Source organism: Oncorhynchus mykiss, chromosome 3 (genome assembly GCF_057628025.1).
Source record: "Oncorhynchus mykiss isolate SJ-2025 chromosome 3, ASM5762802v1, whole genome shotgun sequence".
In the NCBI taxonomy this organism is placed as follows: Eukaryota; Metazoa; Chordata; class Actinopteri; order Salmoniformes; family Salmonidae; genus Oncorhynchus; species Oncorhynchus mykiss.
Window position 1 is genome coordinate 33,726,347 of NC_143024.1, and position 16,557 is coordinate 33,742,903.

At 41.7% G+C, this 16,557-nt stretch overlaps 1 protein-coding gene across 3 annotated transcripts in view; it reads left to right on the forward strand.

Annotated features, from left to right (window-relative positions):
* The first annotated feature begins 5,416 nt into the window (after positions 1-5,416).
* The window catches only part of LOC110513938 (pleckstrin homology domain-containing family F member 2), a 28,039-nt gene continuing 16,898 nt past the window's right edge, over positions 5,417-16,557 (forward strand). For 2 of the 3 annotated variants that reach the window (XR_002472055.3, XM_021593569.3), the window contains exon 1: positions 5,417-5,602. The gene's annotated coding sequence lies outside the window, so the exon portion shown is untranslated. Of the gene's footprint in view, positions 5,603-14,505; positions 14,857-16,557 lie in introns of those variants that run through there. The other variant, XM_021593573.3, reaches the window with a different exon arrangement.

Below are 16,557 nucleotides of genomic sequence, written 5' to 3' on the forward strand. Positions count from 1 at the left end.
AACAAGCGATATTGAGTGTAATAAGAGAGAGAGGGAGAGAGACGTAGGAATAGGTTGTTAAGGGCGTGACACAGAGACAAACAAAGCAAGGGCACTTATTTTCCATTGCTGGGCCTACAACAGACAGCACCAAGCGAGTCGAGTCAGATTAATTGGCTTTGACCATGACATGCACCCGTTTCTCTCCGGAAAGACCAGCGCTGCCGCTATAGCTTCCCCTATCCCCCAGCTAAGTCTAGCTCTGCTCGGTCAAGCTCTTGAGGGTGTGTAGGAGTGGGGCTTTGGGAAGGTGGATTGAAGATGTGGGTTTGGTTTTGAGTGACAGATTGAGAACAATCGCTAAGCATGGTTTTTAGTACAGTGGTAATTGGCTGTATTGTGTAGCTCTGAGGCAAGTTTGTTTTCACTATGTTGTCATCCTTGTGTATTTCTCAGTGCTGGCTGTGTTTATGCCCTGCTGAAAGAAAATAGCATAGGTTGGTCATCAGCCTTCACTGTGTTTTTGCTGTTGCCTTTGCTGTGTTTTGGACACAGGTGACATTAATAAGGGATCATAGCTTTCACCTGGATTCACCTGGTCAGTTTATGTCATGGAAAGAGCAGTAGTTCTTAATGTTTTGGACACTCAAGTGTATATAATACAGTGGCTACCTCAGATCTGCCAGTCATGTTATGCTGGTTTGCAAAGCGATGTTTACTTCATATTGGAATCCAGCCAGAGTGGGGATATCCAACAATTGTAACTTTTATTCACCCACAATCTGCAATCAGAATGACTGCCAGGGTAAAAAGATTAATAAATGATACTACCTAAACAATCTAAACTGGAACAACCATTTCAGTAACAGGTGCAATAAATCCAACTAACAGATTGGATTAGAATTGTTTTATCTTTGTGCAGCATAAGATTAATGAATCGATCAATGTACATGCAATAACAAAAATCAAACTTCAATAGAGCTTGCTGGGAAATATGATAATGATGGCCGTGGTTTTACCTGACTAGCTTGACCAGCTAGCTAGACCATGCTGGACCAGCATACACCAGCTTGGTCACCAGAATAAACTGGTCACCAGCATCATCAGCTAGTCGGCCAGCCTAACCAGACAAGGGGTGGGCAACTTTGATGGGGGTGGGGGCCACCAAAAATCTGAACTCATGAGAGGCTGCAGTGGCTCGCGGGTCTGCGTACCCACATCCATACTCACACATGCAGCCTTTTGGGGGACCTATGTGAAATTTTGTTTCTCTAACAAAATCAATATCCGCCCCCCGATCAATAATTCAACCCTGATTACTACAGGTTTAGATAGATGAGTAAGTTAGTCTAGCCAACTAAAACATGTTAGCTGACATGGGCTAATTGAGTGACTGTCAGTGACTGACAAGAGAAAAACTGCTGATGCACATTCAAATTTAGAAATTGCACCCTGTCTATTCTACTATTCTAACTAAGTTGAAAAATAATTAGCATTGTGTGGAAATAGATCCGCGGGCCTACAAAAGGGGGGCCAGTTGCCCATCCCTGTGCTAGACCATGCTGGTCAGACCAGATATACCAGCTTAAACCAGCATGAACCAGCTTGAAATGTAGGCTTTTTTTTTTTTTTTTTTTTTCAGCAGGGCGTACCTCGTCATCAGAAAGTTGAACTGAGTTATTTCATGGGAGTGTTTCCATTGAACAATATAAACTATGAAAATCCTGGAAAAGGGTCTCAAATTCCATACAATTCATAGAAAAAACATTTAATTCACACTATGTGTTCCTTGAGCATCGCCCTCCCTTGTCCTATTTGCTCCAGTTGGCAAACACAGCTACCTTTCAATCAGGGCAGTAGCACTGACACTTTTCAGGTCAATTAGGCTGCGTCAGCCATTCCATCACAGCCTCAGTCACTGAGAGGAGCACTTCCTCGACAATGAGCCAGGGAGACAGTCTGGAGATGACACAGGGAGACACACCAACGCAGACAGGCTCACCTGTTTCAGACAGGGACAGAAGTGTAATGGGGTGCACGACAGGATAGGGGCATGAGCCACCTGGCGGAGGTGACGACAGCTCTGTGATATGAACCCTGGTGGGGGTGGCGATGCACAGGAGTTATCCCTGCTGAGATTCCCATTAGCAGAGAGACTGGACAGTGCTGAGTGACCCACGTCCAGGCGAGCACAGGGGGGAAATTAAGCTAGAGCAATGTTAATAAATTGCCTTGGACACCTGACATTTTCTAATGGGAATCTGAACCAAGTAAGAAAGCAATTAACAGTGATAGGATAGACGGACCAAGGCGCAGCGGATGTTGAGTTCCACATATTTATTATAAAGTGAAACTTAGCAAGAACAAAACAAATACATCAATAAACTAACAACGAACCGTGACTACATGATGCACAAAACACTAAATAATATCCCACAAACACAGGTGGGGAAAATGCTACCTAAATATGATCCCCAATTAGAGACAACGATTACCAGCTGCCTCTAACTGCCTCAAATCATCAACATAGTAAAATAAACTAGAACACCACATAGAAATAATAAACTAGAATACCCCCAGTCACACCCTGACCTACTACACCATAGAGAAACAAGGGCTCTCTAGGGTCAGAGCATGACAACCATGAACAACAACAGGGCCCAAAACACATGTGGAACGTCAAAAAGAGAACTTGAGAAGTCTTATCACTTATCATGGAGATGAGATTTAAAAAATACAAGGGTTTTAGAAAATACAAAAACATGGCTTTGGTAAAAAAACAAAGGTACTTTGTGAAAATTCCCTAAATGTACATTAGTTGCTACCTGGAGAGACAAAGAGTCTAGAGCAAAGGTATTCACTTCCTGCTGGTTTTCTACCTGATAATTAATTGCAGACACCTGGTGTCTCAGGTCTAAATCAGTCCCTGATTAGAGGGGAACAATGAATAAATGCAGTGGAACTGGCTTCAAGGTCCAGAGGATAAAGCTGGGATTGAACTAAATCTCCTTGAGGACACTCTAGCTGAGAAGAATGTTTATTTCTCCCTTTACTCTCAATTAGATTTTTTGAACTTGCCCAGAGGAGTCTTTTCCTTGTAGTCACCAGAGTACACACTCCATTTGAACAGACTCTAGACTCTACACACTATGTTTTTTGGACTACAATTTAACCTGTTGTGTGTGTTCATGATCAGTCAAAGTAGTTCAGATGATAATCAGTGAATTATCATTGTGCTTAACTCCTAGCCTGGGTCAAAATCAGCTGCTAGAGACAAAGGAATATGCTCCTTATAAAAGTGTGAAACATTCAGGTGCACTGAATTAGATGTACAATTAATTGTACTGGAACATGTTTTGAGTGTTCTTGGATATCCCTGACCTACTAGTGCTATGTCTGTGTGTACTAGATGGTTGTCCATGCTTACATGATCCTCCAGGCTATATTCACCTCTATTAAGAGTGTGTGTCCTTATTTAACGATCTAGGCATTGGAGGATAAGGATTAGAGAGGAGCAAGGATGTGACATTCTCCTGATCCTCTTAATTAAGAGGCACAAGGAGCACTCAATTGGCATGCTAACTGCAGGAATGTCCACCAGAGCTGTAGCCAGATAATTTAATGTTAATTTCTCTACCATAAGCCACTTTCAATGTTGTTTTAGAGAATTTGGCAGTATGTCCAACCAACCTCACAATCGCAGACCACGTGTAACCGCGCCAGCCCAGAACCTCCACATCCGACTTCTTCACCTGTTGGATCGTCTGAGAGGGGTTGTTGGGGTGCTGAGGAGTATTTCTGTCTGTAATAAAGCCCTTTTGTGGGGTAAACTCATTCTGATTGGCTGGGCCTGGCTCCCCAGTGTGTGGGCCTAGCTGCCAAGTGGGTGAGCCGATGCTCTCCCAGGCCAACCCATATCTGCACCCCTGCCCAGTCATGTGAATTCCATAAATTAGGGCCTAATGCATTTATTTAAATTTACATTTTTCCTTAAATGAACTGTAACTGTAAAATATTTGAAATTCTTGCATGTTGCATTTATATTTTTGTTCAGTATAGAAGAGAAAGCAGATGGACTTGATGGGAAAGTGATGTATGTTAGTCCATTCCTGAGTTAATACTGCGTTCAAAACAACTGGGAACTCGGAAATCACAAGACTTCCAACTTTGGAAAAAAAACTAGCTTAATCTGTATGGACCTCGCTTTGTGCATGGGGGAATTGTGATGCTGAAAAAGAAAAGGGCCTTCCCCAAACTGTTGTCACAAAGTTGGAAGCACAGAATCGTCAAGAATGTAATTGTATGCTGTAGCGTTAAGATTTCCCTTCACTGGAACTAAGGGGCCTAGCCCAAGCCATGAAAAACAGCCCCAGACCATTATTCCTCCTCCACAATCCATTTGGGGAGGTAGCGTTCTCCTGGTATCCGCCAAACCCAGATTTGGACTGCTAGATGGTGAAGTGTGATATATCACTTCAGAGAACGAGTTTGCACTGCTCCAGAGTCCAATGACGGCGAGCTTTACACAACTCCAGGTGACGCTTGGCATTGCGCATGGTGATCTTAGGCTTGTGTGCGGCTGCTCAGCCATGGAAACCCATTTCATCAAGCACCTGATGAACAGTTCTTGTGCTGATGTTGCTTCCAGAGGCAGTTTGGAACTCGGTAGTGAGTGTTGCAACCGAGGACAGATGATTTTTGCACGCTACGCACTTCAGCTCTAGGTGGTCCCGTTCTGTGAGCTTGTGTGGTCTACCACTTCACTTCCTAGACATTTCCTTCTAGCAATAACAGCACTTTCAGTTGATCGGGGCAGCTCTAGCAGGGCAGAAATTTGATGAACTGACTTGTTGGAAAGGTGGAATTCTATGGTGGTGACACATTGAAAGTCACTGAGTTATTTAGTAAGGCCTTTCTACTGCCAATGTTTGTGAATGTAGATTGCATGCTGTGTGCTCGATGTTATACATGTTTCTGAAATAGCCGAATCCACTAATTTGAAGGGGTGTCCACATACTTTTCTGTATAGAGTGTATTTTTAGTACTGGCTAACCACATTATATGTTATAGCAATCTGTCAGTCAATGACGTGATACGCAACCATTGATTGCAACGTCTGAGCAGGGGAACGCAACCTATATGTGGTTAGCTGATAAATACCTATCAGGCATTGTATGATGGTCAGAAATATCGAAGCAGTGGAACATGACCTGAGTATTCACTCAGTAGGGAGTCCAGGCAGTTATCTTCTCTACTATTGTTGGGTCCCAGTTTACTAGGGGAGTAGCCTGCCTTCTTCATAACAGGGCCTGTTGACCAATCCTGAAACAAATTATGAAGAAAAAAAAGACCAAAACACATGGTAAATCAGTGAGCCACTTATCCCTGACCCGTCCTGTTTATGACTGCACGTCCCAGTCCAGCCCAACCCAGCACTCACTCCCATATTTTTTGAACAAGTGAAGTGACGCCACTACTCCCTGTAGCCATATTGTTATTACTTTCAAGGCAACGAGTGAGCCGCTACCCGCGGACAGCAAGGTAGAGGGCGACTGACAAGTGTGGAATTTCATTAAACGAAGCTACAAGTTACGTGTAAATTGCTGGTCGAAGTTAAAGTCGGGTATGTGTTTTGTTGGAATGATATCTCACTATTTGTGTTATATTCTTAGTCAGTCACAGCTACTGTAGCTAGCTAACGTTAACTCACCACTTGTCCACTGCACTGCGCTAACACTACAGCAGCTAAGTTAGCTAGTAAATTGGAAACGGGACCGAATGGAGGATTTAGCTAGCCTTTGCATTAACATTGTGGCTAATGAGCGTAGCTAGCAACTAACTAAATAAGTTGATCTAGCTAGCGCTACACCAATTATGAATTAATTTGAGATAACGTTGGCCAAGTTAACCACGCGAGTAATCTTTAGTAGCTAATGTTAGCTAGTTAACCAGTACACCATAGACGTCGTTAGCAAACTACCTTCTTTAGCGCCCATTGACGATATTATATCGACTGGGGGTGTTTTGTTTAAGAGCCCCGACGCTTGTTCTAAACGTTAACGGTAGGGTTTTGGGTTTTGAAAACATAAGGAACGCATCTTTCATATCAGTAGGTGGGAAAAAGCACTCAATTTTCATTCTTGAATAAACATAAAGATACCTTAATAGAAAATGACTCAAGTAAAATATAAGTCACACAGTCAAATACTACTTGAGTAAAAGTATTTGGTTTTAAATATACTTAAGGAGCTATCAAAAGTAATTGGAATTGCCAAAATATACCAGATCAAAGACGGTAGGGATGAACAGGGATGTTCTCTTTCTTTCATTTTCTTGGCAAAATGTAACAAGTACTTTTGGTTAGAAAAAAATGGAAATGTATGGAGTAAAAGGTACAATATTTTCTTTAGGAACGTAGTGAAGTAACAAAAATATTTTAAAAACATATAAACAGAAAAGTACAGATCCCCCCCCCCCCACCCCCACCCCCCCCACCCCCCCAGTCATTAGAAATGAATGGGTGAGATGACAATTAGTGTATAAAATTGAGTTCAGGCACATGCCCATTCATCAGATGGACACTTCCTCTCCCAGACCCCCACATGCATGTGTGTTTGAGCACACACACACCTCACTCCCCTTCTTGGCTTCCATGGCAACCCCCATGGAACCTTTCCCCAATAGAATCACCTGTTGGCATTCTCACAAACAATCGCAACATTGTTTCAATAATATAAAGAACTTTTCTTGCAGCTCTGGTTTGTAAAAGCTTTTTTGAGGTCTTGCTCACAATTCATTCTGTGGCAGCACAATGACCAAACAATATACTGTATGTGAGGCTCTTGATCATGACACTGGTGAGGAGGAGAGAGTCCTTGATAAACTGACACAAAAGTAGTCTGTGATAAATGGCACTATGTTTCATCTGAGTATTTGTTATAGTCAAAATAATCCATACATTATGCTTTTTTAAAAACTCAACAAGTTGTATAAGCCTAAAGGCTATAAATAGCAAATAGAAGTTCAAACTTGTAATGTTCACATGAACTTAAGTTGATAAAAATATCTAACACAACATTAGGTGACAATATGTATTATGGATTTATAATCAGCTATCATGGGGTGGTCATTTTGTACCGAGAACACAGAATTAATTAACATGAAACAAACACAACAGGAGGGTTAAAGTATTTTTACTTACAGTAGAAGATGGAAGTTTACATACACCTTAGCCAAATACATTTAACCTCAGTTTTTCACAATTCCTGACATTTAATCCAAGTAAAAATTCCCTGTTTTAGGTCAGTTAGGATCACCACTTTATTTTAAGATTGTAAAATGTCAGAATAATAGTAGAGCGGATTTATTTCAGCTTTTATTTCTTTCATCACATTCCCAGTGGTCAGAAGTTTACATACACTCAATTAGTATTTGGTAGCATTGTCTTTAAATTGTTTAACTTGGGTCAATAATTGTGGGTAGCCTTCCACAAGCTTCCCACAATAAGTTTGGTGAATTTTGGTCCGTTCCTCCTGACAGCTAGTGTAACTGGGTCAGGTTTGTCGGCCTCCTTGCTTGCACATGCATTTTCAGTTCTGCCCACAGATTTTCTATAGGATTGAGATCAGGGCTTTGTGAATCCTTAAGCCATTTTGCCACAACTTTGGAAGTATGTTTGGGGTCATTGTCCATTTGGAACACCCATTTGCTACCAAGCTTTAACTTACTGACTGATGTCTTGAGATGATGCTTCAATATATCCACATACTTTTCCTACCTCATGATGCCATCTATTTTGTGAAGTGTACCAGTCCCTCCTGCAGCAAAGCACCCCCACAACATGATGCTGCCACCCCCTCTGCTTAACGGTTGGGATAGTGTTCTTCGGCTTGCAAGCCTCCCCTTTCCCTCCAAACATAATGATGGACATTATGGCCAAACAGTTCTATTTTTGTTTCATCAGACCAGAGGACATTTATCCAAAAAGTACGATCTTTGTCCCCATGTGCAGTTGCAAACCGTAGTCTGGCTTTTTTTATTGGGGATTTGGAGCAGTGGCTTCTTCCTTGCTGAGCGGCCTTCCAGGTTATTTCGATATAGGACTCGTTTTACTGTGGGTATAGATACTTTTGCACCTGTTTCCTCCAGCATCTTCACAAGATCCTTTGCTGTTGTTCTGGGATTGATTTGCACTTTTCACACAAGTATGTTCATCTCTAGGAGACAGAATGCGTCTCCTTCCTGAGCGGTATGACGGCTGCGTGGTCCCGTGGTGTTTATACTTGCATACTATTGTTTGTACAGATGAACGTGGTTCTTTCAGGCGTTTGGAAATTGCTCCCAAGGACGAACCAGACTTGTGGAGGTCTACAACTTTTTTTCTGAGGCCTTGGCTGATTTCTTTTGATTTTCCCATGATGTCAAGAGAAGAGGCACTGAGTTTGAAGGTAGGACTTGAAATACATCCACAGGTACACCTCCAATAGGCTAATTGACATCATTTGAGTCAATCAGAAGTTTCTAAAGCCATGACATTTTCTGGTATTTTCCAAGCTGTTTAAAAGCACAGTCAACTTAGTGCATGTAAACTTCTGACCCACTGGAATTGTGATACAGTGAATTATAAGTGAAATCATCTCTGTAAACAATTGTTGGGAAAATTACTTGTGTCATGCACAAAGTAGATGTCTTAACCTCCTTGCCAAAACTATAGTTTGTTAACAAGAAATTTGTGGAGTGGTTGAAACACTTAGGTTGGAGTCATTAGTTTATGTAAACTTCCAAATTCAACTGTAAGTACTTTACACCACTGCAAAAAAAATAAAAAGGTTATGACCTTTTTATAGGGTTAGGGTACCCACAGAGACATATTTCTATGTTACTACAGCCCTTGTTTTCAGCAGTGATGGGGAAACAAAGCTTCTTGAAGCATTGCATATTTCCAGCCAATTGTGTCAAATAGGTTCATTACTCGAGGCTTTGATCAACACTGTGTACACTAGTGGCACCTGGTAGTCAAAACAATTTAGCACAGCCAAATTATTATAGATGACATCCCACATGCACAGTGTAGCCTTTTTGTCTTCTTCCGAAGCTGATACCTAGCCAATCAGGTGTTTGGCGCCAGGTAGCCTAGTGGTTAGAGCTTTGGGCCAGTAACCGAAAGGTTGCTGGGTCGAATCCCCGAGCTGACAAGGTAAAAATCTGTCGTTCTGCCCACTGTTCCCCGGTTGGCCATCTTTGTAAGTAAGAATTTGTTCTTAAATAAATACGATTTTGTTAGACGATACGAAGCTTCGGATGTCATTGATCACGTGCCTTTGATAAAGCGATACAAAGCATTGGCACACTGCTTAAAAATAAACTGCTTAGTGATTGCCTCGGAGCACTGGTATTAAACGTAACATCACTAGTTTATGGAAGACAGTGGACTAGCTAATTAGCTATCTGCATCACTGACACGTGTGTAAACAAAAGACAGACGCAACAAACATCTTGTCGCTGAAAAATACTGTCGGGTGCAACTGTGTTAAAACCGGTTGAACATTGTATAGTAGGTGTGTGTTTTTAATCTGTGAAATTATTTTGTTGTGAGATGAAAGTAGAGTGATTTCTGTTTCTAGAACCGTATTGCAATTGAGAATCAATGCTTTCTTAAGGGCCCTTCCTAACAATGCAGAGAGAAATGTATAAATAATAGAAAACAAGGAATAAATACGTAATGATAACTTGGCTATATACATGGGGTACCAGTACCGAGTCAATGTGCAGGGGTACGGGGTAATTGAGGTAGATGTGTACATATAGGTATGGGTAAAGTGACTATGCAACAGGATAGATAATTAACAGTAGCAGCAGCGTTTGTGACGAGTCAAAATAGTTAGTGCAAAAAGGGCCAATGCAGATAGTCAGGGTAGCTATTTGGTTAACTATTTACTAGTCTTATGGCTTGGGGGTAGAAGCAGTTCAGGGTCATTTTGGTTCCAGACTTGGTGCATCTGTACTGCTTGGTGTGCAGTAGCAGAGCGAACAGTCTATGACCTGGGTAGCTGGATTTTAGGGATTTTTTTAAATTTAAGGACAATGACTAGTATAGAGGTCCTGATGGCAGGGAGCTTGTCCCCAGTGATGTACTGGGCTGTACGCACTACCTTTAACACCTTGTGGTTGGATGCCAAGCAGTTGCCATACCAAGTGGTGCAACCATTCAAGATCCTTTCAATAGTGCAGCTGTATAATTATCCTTTTGAGGATCTGAGGGCCCATGCCAAATAGGGCTGTTGTGATCAGAACATTTTTTTCAATGTCAAAAATAAAAATGCGAAGTAAACAACTCTTTGTTCCTTTAAAAACCTGATGTATGTAAAATATTGTGTGCTATATGTTGGAAAATATACTGAACAAAAATATAAATGCAATATGCAACAATTTCAATAATTTTACTGATTTACAGTTCATATAAGGAAATCAGTTAATTGAAATAAATTCATTAGGCCCTAATCTATGGATTTCATATGACTGGGCAGCCATGGCTGGGCCTGGGAATGTGTTTTCTCCACAAAGGGCTTTATTACAGTCAGAAATACTCCTCAGTTTCATCAGCTGTCCAGGTCAATCCCGCAGTGGAAGAAGCCGGATGTGGAGGTCCAGGGATCTTTTTATTTCAGTTCATGAAACATGGGAACAACACTTTACATGTAGTATTTTAGTTCAGTATAAATCAATGTGTCTCTGGATGACTGATGTTTGTTTCCAACATTATGTATGTTTTCCTAAAGAAGTTGAATCTGCTTTGTGTTTTGTTTCCTTGCCAACGCCTTTTGCGATACTGGTATCATCATGAACCTATTGCCAAATCTTTTCAGCCTCCTGAGGGGGAAGAGGCGTTGTCGTGCATTCTAAGAGGCATTGTTGCACCTTCTTCTTGACTGTTTGGGCCATGATAGTTCCTTAGTAATGTGGACACCGAGGAACTTGAAGCTCTCAACCCACTTGACCCTCTGTTTCCTGTAGTCCACAATCAGCTACTTTGTCTTGCTGACGTTGAGGGAGAGGTTGTTGTCCTGGCACCACACTGCCAGGTCACTGACCACCTCCCTTTAGGCTGTCTCATCATCGTTGGTGATCAGGCCTACCACCTTTGTGTCATCAGCAAACTTAAAGATGGTGTTGGAGGGGCCTCCATGTTGAAGGTCAGCGTGCTGGATGTGTTATTGCCTACCCTCACCACCTGGGAGCGGCCCGCCAGGAAGTCCAGGATCCAGTTGCAGAGGGATGTGTTCAGTCCCAGGGTCCTGAGCTTATTGATGAGCTTGGAGGGCACTATGGTGTTGGAATGCTGAGATGTAGTCAATAAACAGCATTCTCACATAGGTGTTCCTCTTGTCCAGGTGGCAGAGGGCACTGTGGAATGCAATAGAGATTAACGCTAGGCTCCTTTAGTCCATTATTGGGCTAGTTAATTAGACAGAATTTAGATAGCTAGCCGTTTTGTTTATCACCACATCCAGTACTTAAGTAGCTGGAGAGCTTACAATGGCCATAAATAGGTTCAACTCACTTAGCTAGCTACCCAACTAGTAATCATGACAAATATCAATCACCATTTAAACTTGTAGAAACTTGAATGCAGAACACCACCACAATGACAGCTCAGCTATCATTAAATGTACTTTATCCTCGTCCCGGGGAGGCAAAGGTGTGTACTTTAAAAATTAAAAAAATTCCTTGCTCGGTTTGTAGAGCAGAATAGTGGGTTTCGATTCCCGGGACCAACCTTACGTAAATATATGCATGCGTACTGCAAGTCGCTTTGGCTAAATGCATCTGCTTATGGCATATTTTTGCCTTCGCACTACACAACTGATTCAAATGATTAACTCATCAAGCTTTGAGGATTTGAATCCGTTGTGTAGTGCTAAAGCTAAAATATGCAACTCTTTCAGTTGCCAGGACCAAGATTAAGAAATTGCGATTACGACATCAGTTAGCTAGTTTTTCACCTGGTCAGAGCATAAGCCTTGTACAATTATGTCAAAATTAGAGCTATTGAGCAATCTAGCAGTTGCTTTTGCTCTGGTACGAAACACACACACGACTACCCAGTGCCTGATGCTGCTCACTCATAACTGTAGAGTAGCCTAGATGGCTTAGGGCAAAAGGACAACATTGTGCAAGTGTGTCAATAGGCCATTGCCTATTGAATGAAGGTGCTGTCATTTTTTCCCCCCTTGTGTAGTTTCATGTGGTCAGAGGCAAAGCATAAAATGTGCATCTGAAAAGAAGCACCTACAATAAGTTGCTTGACAGTGGTTTTATCCCTTGTTTTTGTTTTTTTAGCTTAATGGTGTAAAAACAGTTTTCTACCAGCTAGGCCTAGGTGAGGCTAAATGCATTCGACTTGCCCAGGAGGACTCCTCCCAGCCTCAGGCAACTTGCTGCTCTGCCGCACCGGTACAGGATGTTGCTCTGGTTCCTGTAATCCAATATGGCTCTGTTTATAAATGGATGCAGATTAAATACACTAGAATACTTCCCACTCTGAAACAAATAGGTTGCCTTCGCTTTAGTAGCTCACAGGTATTGCTTAGCTTGCTAAAGTTATCGGTGTAGTGTATGTCAATTGTGCTTATCTTTCTCACCAGGAAGTAGTTCTGTCACAGAAAGGCCTATAATGTAATAGTAAATAGTTTCCTGTCGCAACAGGAGGGTTTTTCATATTATGTAAGCATTTCACTTCTGCGTTTGTTGTGCCTGCCTCCAACCTGGCGTTTTTGAAAAGGCACAATTCAGACTCACTTTTGCAGGGCCTTTTTACTTCTGATTTATTCTCTTTTGTCTCATTGAGAGGATTTCACTTGTGACAACTTCACTTTTATCCACATGAAGGTAAACAAACAGTTAGCAAGATGGGCTGTGAGTAGCCTAGTTTTTTTTCTTGCTATTAACAGACAGTTTTATTTTAACTTGGCTAACTGCAAGCCTTACCACTCAAACCTTTTTACCGTTCTTTGCTACCGTTTGTATTAAAATGTCCCAGAAGTGAATATTATGAACGCATAAGCACATCTGAATGAGTGTAACAGATGTTGTTATGGTGCATTCCTGTGTAGATAAATCCGCGCAGTTTCTGCTCCTACAGACACCATGGTTGAGTTTAACGAGCGCTACCAAAAACCTGGAAAGCGTTTGGAAGAGCAGCCATTTCACATGTCATCAGAAAATATCATGTGTTCATACTCAAACCCCATATGGAGCTCAGCTACCCTTTTTTTTCTTCACTTTAAACATCAATCTGTAGTGAATGCTGCTGCTGAGGGAGCGATCATAGCTTTCTGAGTGAGTGGTATGAGTAACAACAACTTCTCCACATAGAAGCAGAGAGCTTAAGGATCAACCACATGACACAGTGCCCTTTGACCTCTACTACAACTCGGTTGGAAAGAGGCGTGTCAGTCGGACTCTTGATCTCCATGGTGATTTTACAACCCTGTGAGCGGTCTGAGCTAATGCATAGACTTACTAAAGCTCCCACGCTGCCTATACTTGAAATTGTAGAGGTTGAAATTATGTTGTCAACCTATAGGCCTAGCCTAAGAAATAATGTTAAGACAAAAAGGTACTTTGATCATAAATAGCGTGTCAACTTTTGGCCTGAGAGGCAGCTGAAGTTAAAGGGTGGTGACCTCAGGTTTAAGCCAAGTTAATTTGGGTCAGGCACTTTGTCCTTGACAATCATTCAATGATTTTTGTCAATTCAAATCGAATCCCATGATCCATCGCCTGTTCCATTAAATCGATTCAGAGGTTTTATGTAGCCTAGCCCCACAACACTGGGGGGTGGCTTCCCCTCTAGTCAAAGTTACCATCCTTTCTCCCTAATGCTTTTTTTTACTAGCTTCTTAGTCAGCAAAGTTATGGCAAGGACTAAATCTTTCCCTCCAAGGTTCTCGGTAGAGAATAGTAGCTGAATAATTATTTGCCATTTTAAGAGTTTTTTTTTTTTTTTTTTTTTTGTCCCTCAAACCAGTGTTTATTTTTTTAAATTTAAGCTCTCACCTGCACAAGGTTATACTTTAGCCTATTTACAGGTGCCTTCACTGTAATAATTTACACAGTGGAATGTCCCACACCTTCACTTGAAGTTAGATGTCCCCTAACAAAGGTTAGACTGAAATTCAAATCAAACCTGGTTGCTGTTGGATTGGTAAGGGCCCTCCCTCCCTGTATTCTGTATTCTGTAAATGCACTGTCCTTTTGCTCTGGTTTAGAGAACACATCCACAACAGTCCCAAGCCATGTCACGAATTAGGCTTGGGCAGTATACCATATGTCAGGGTATTTGGAAAAAGCCACGGGATGGTTTTTCAATACTGTTGAAACTATTTATTCGTTTTTTTTAAATACATTTTAATATTTGTAGATACTTTTGAAGTAAATACCTGCAGTCAACTTGTGCAATACTATAGGAGATAAAGAACATTGCGTAATATAGTTAACCTGTCACATTTTTATGAAGTTTACGGTATTTCCCCAGTCACGTGTCACATGGTGTTTGTTTACAAGCAAACTACGACGAGAGATCGGAGCCTTGTGAGTCACTCACTGTTGTGCAGCATGCGCCAGGGGATCTGATTACAGTATGGAATTCAGAACTAAATGTTTGCCAGCTAGATATCTTATAACGTATGTTAAGTCTAAAATGTGCGAAATGTCTGCAGTTGTGCATTTGGTGTGCAAATTTAGTAGCTAGCTAGCTATCTAGCTAAGTGGTTAGCTTATTCCAAAATCAAGCATTAGCTTGGTAGCAGCAGAGAATCCCATCCTGGACCAAGAGCCTTGCTGGCAAATATTTGTTTTGTGTGTGCAGCAAAATTAGTGAGTAGTATTTTTGAGTTACTTGTTTAGTTCAGAAACTGTACAACATGTTTACAATGCGCTCTTTAGCATTTAGTTGGTATTCTCTATTGGGATTTTACATACAGTGCATTCGGAAACTATTCAGACCCCTTCCCCTTTTCCAATGTTTGTTACGTTACAGCCTTATTCTGACATGGATGAATCCTGTTTCCATTGATTATCATTGAGATGTTTATACAACTTAAGTCTACCTGTGGTGAATTCAATTGATTGGACATGATTTGGAAAGGTGCACACACACCAGTCTATACAAGGTCCCACAGTTGACAGTGCCTGTCAGAGCAAATCCAAGGCCGAAGAAATTGTCAGTAGAGTGCTGAGACAGGATTGTGTCAAGGCACAGATCTGGGGAAGGGTACCATATCGACTGTAGTAGCCTAAATGTGAAGTGAAAATGCCATCATGCCACTATATCATCAGAGGCCATTAGGTCAAATGGCTTGTTTTGAAAGGTTACCAACCCCCCCCCCCCCCCCCCCCCCCCCCCATATTTGCAGTGAGGGGTTTGACCTCAACTTAGCCCTGTCCTATTCAACAGGTCAATGTGCCTGCACTGCACACCTGTTTTAGATGTCACATAAACAGCCACTTCACACAACATATTTCCAACTCCCTTATCTCATATTGTGATCATGTAATCCTCTGTAGACATGCTGTGCTCATGGTAAGCCATGAGTGTGTCCTCTGCTGTAAGGCTGTATTTCCTCTGCAGAGGTAAGCGAGGATGAAGTTGTTTGTTGTAAGCTGACAATAACACAGTGCAGTAGTGTTGTCACGATACCAGAATTTTGTCTTCGATACTCGATACCACAACAAATAAAGAAGGCGTATCAGCCAAAGTCAAGTAATGTCACTTGATCCAGGCAGATCTTTTGAGTTCAATATCATTGCATTACAGTGAGTTTTGGTTCAAATGTTTTTTTAATAACTACATAACGCTAATAATTTATTTGAGTGGTAAATCTTAGGGATGTGCAACTCTTCTTTTCTTGACCATTCAGTACATACATGGGCTCCAATACCATACAGGAACAATATGTTTTGGTTTTAAACGACTCTGTTTGATTAGAGGAACGATACGATTCGATGCACTGACATTTTGTTGTATAAACACATTCGTTTTCCATTCTAATCTGCAGCTAATGGAGCTTATGAGCTGGGCGCCTCTAAGCTGAATCTGTCTGAGCTGACCTCTCTCACTGTGTGTGTAAATGATGTGTATATGTCAGCGCCTGAGCTGAGCCATAAGCGAGACTCTGCATCTACTACCCCACCTATCAGATAATGGGGATAAAGTTTGATTTTTGTCCCTCAACTTTCGATCTGAAATCCCATCACCAACTAATTTTGTCATTTAACTTGGCAAGTTAGTTAAGAACAAATTCTTATTTACAATGAAGACCTACCCCAGCCAAACCCTAACCCGGACGACGCTGGGCCATTTGTGCGCTGCCTTACGGGACTCCCAATCACGTCCGGTTGTGATACAGACTGGAATCGAACCAGGGTCTGTAGTGACGCCTCTAGCACTGAGACCGCTGCGCTTCTCGGAAGCTACCGGTATCTTCTTGCAAGTGTTTTAGCCTGTAATGCTATTGAGTGCAGTGGTTCCTCAGGCCAGGCTAGAGCTAGCAAAGAGTAAGTGGAGCAGGGCGGTTG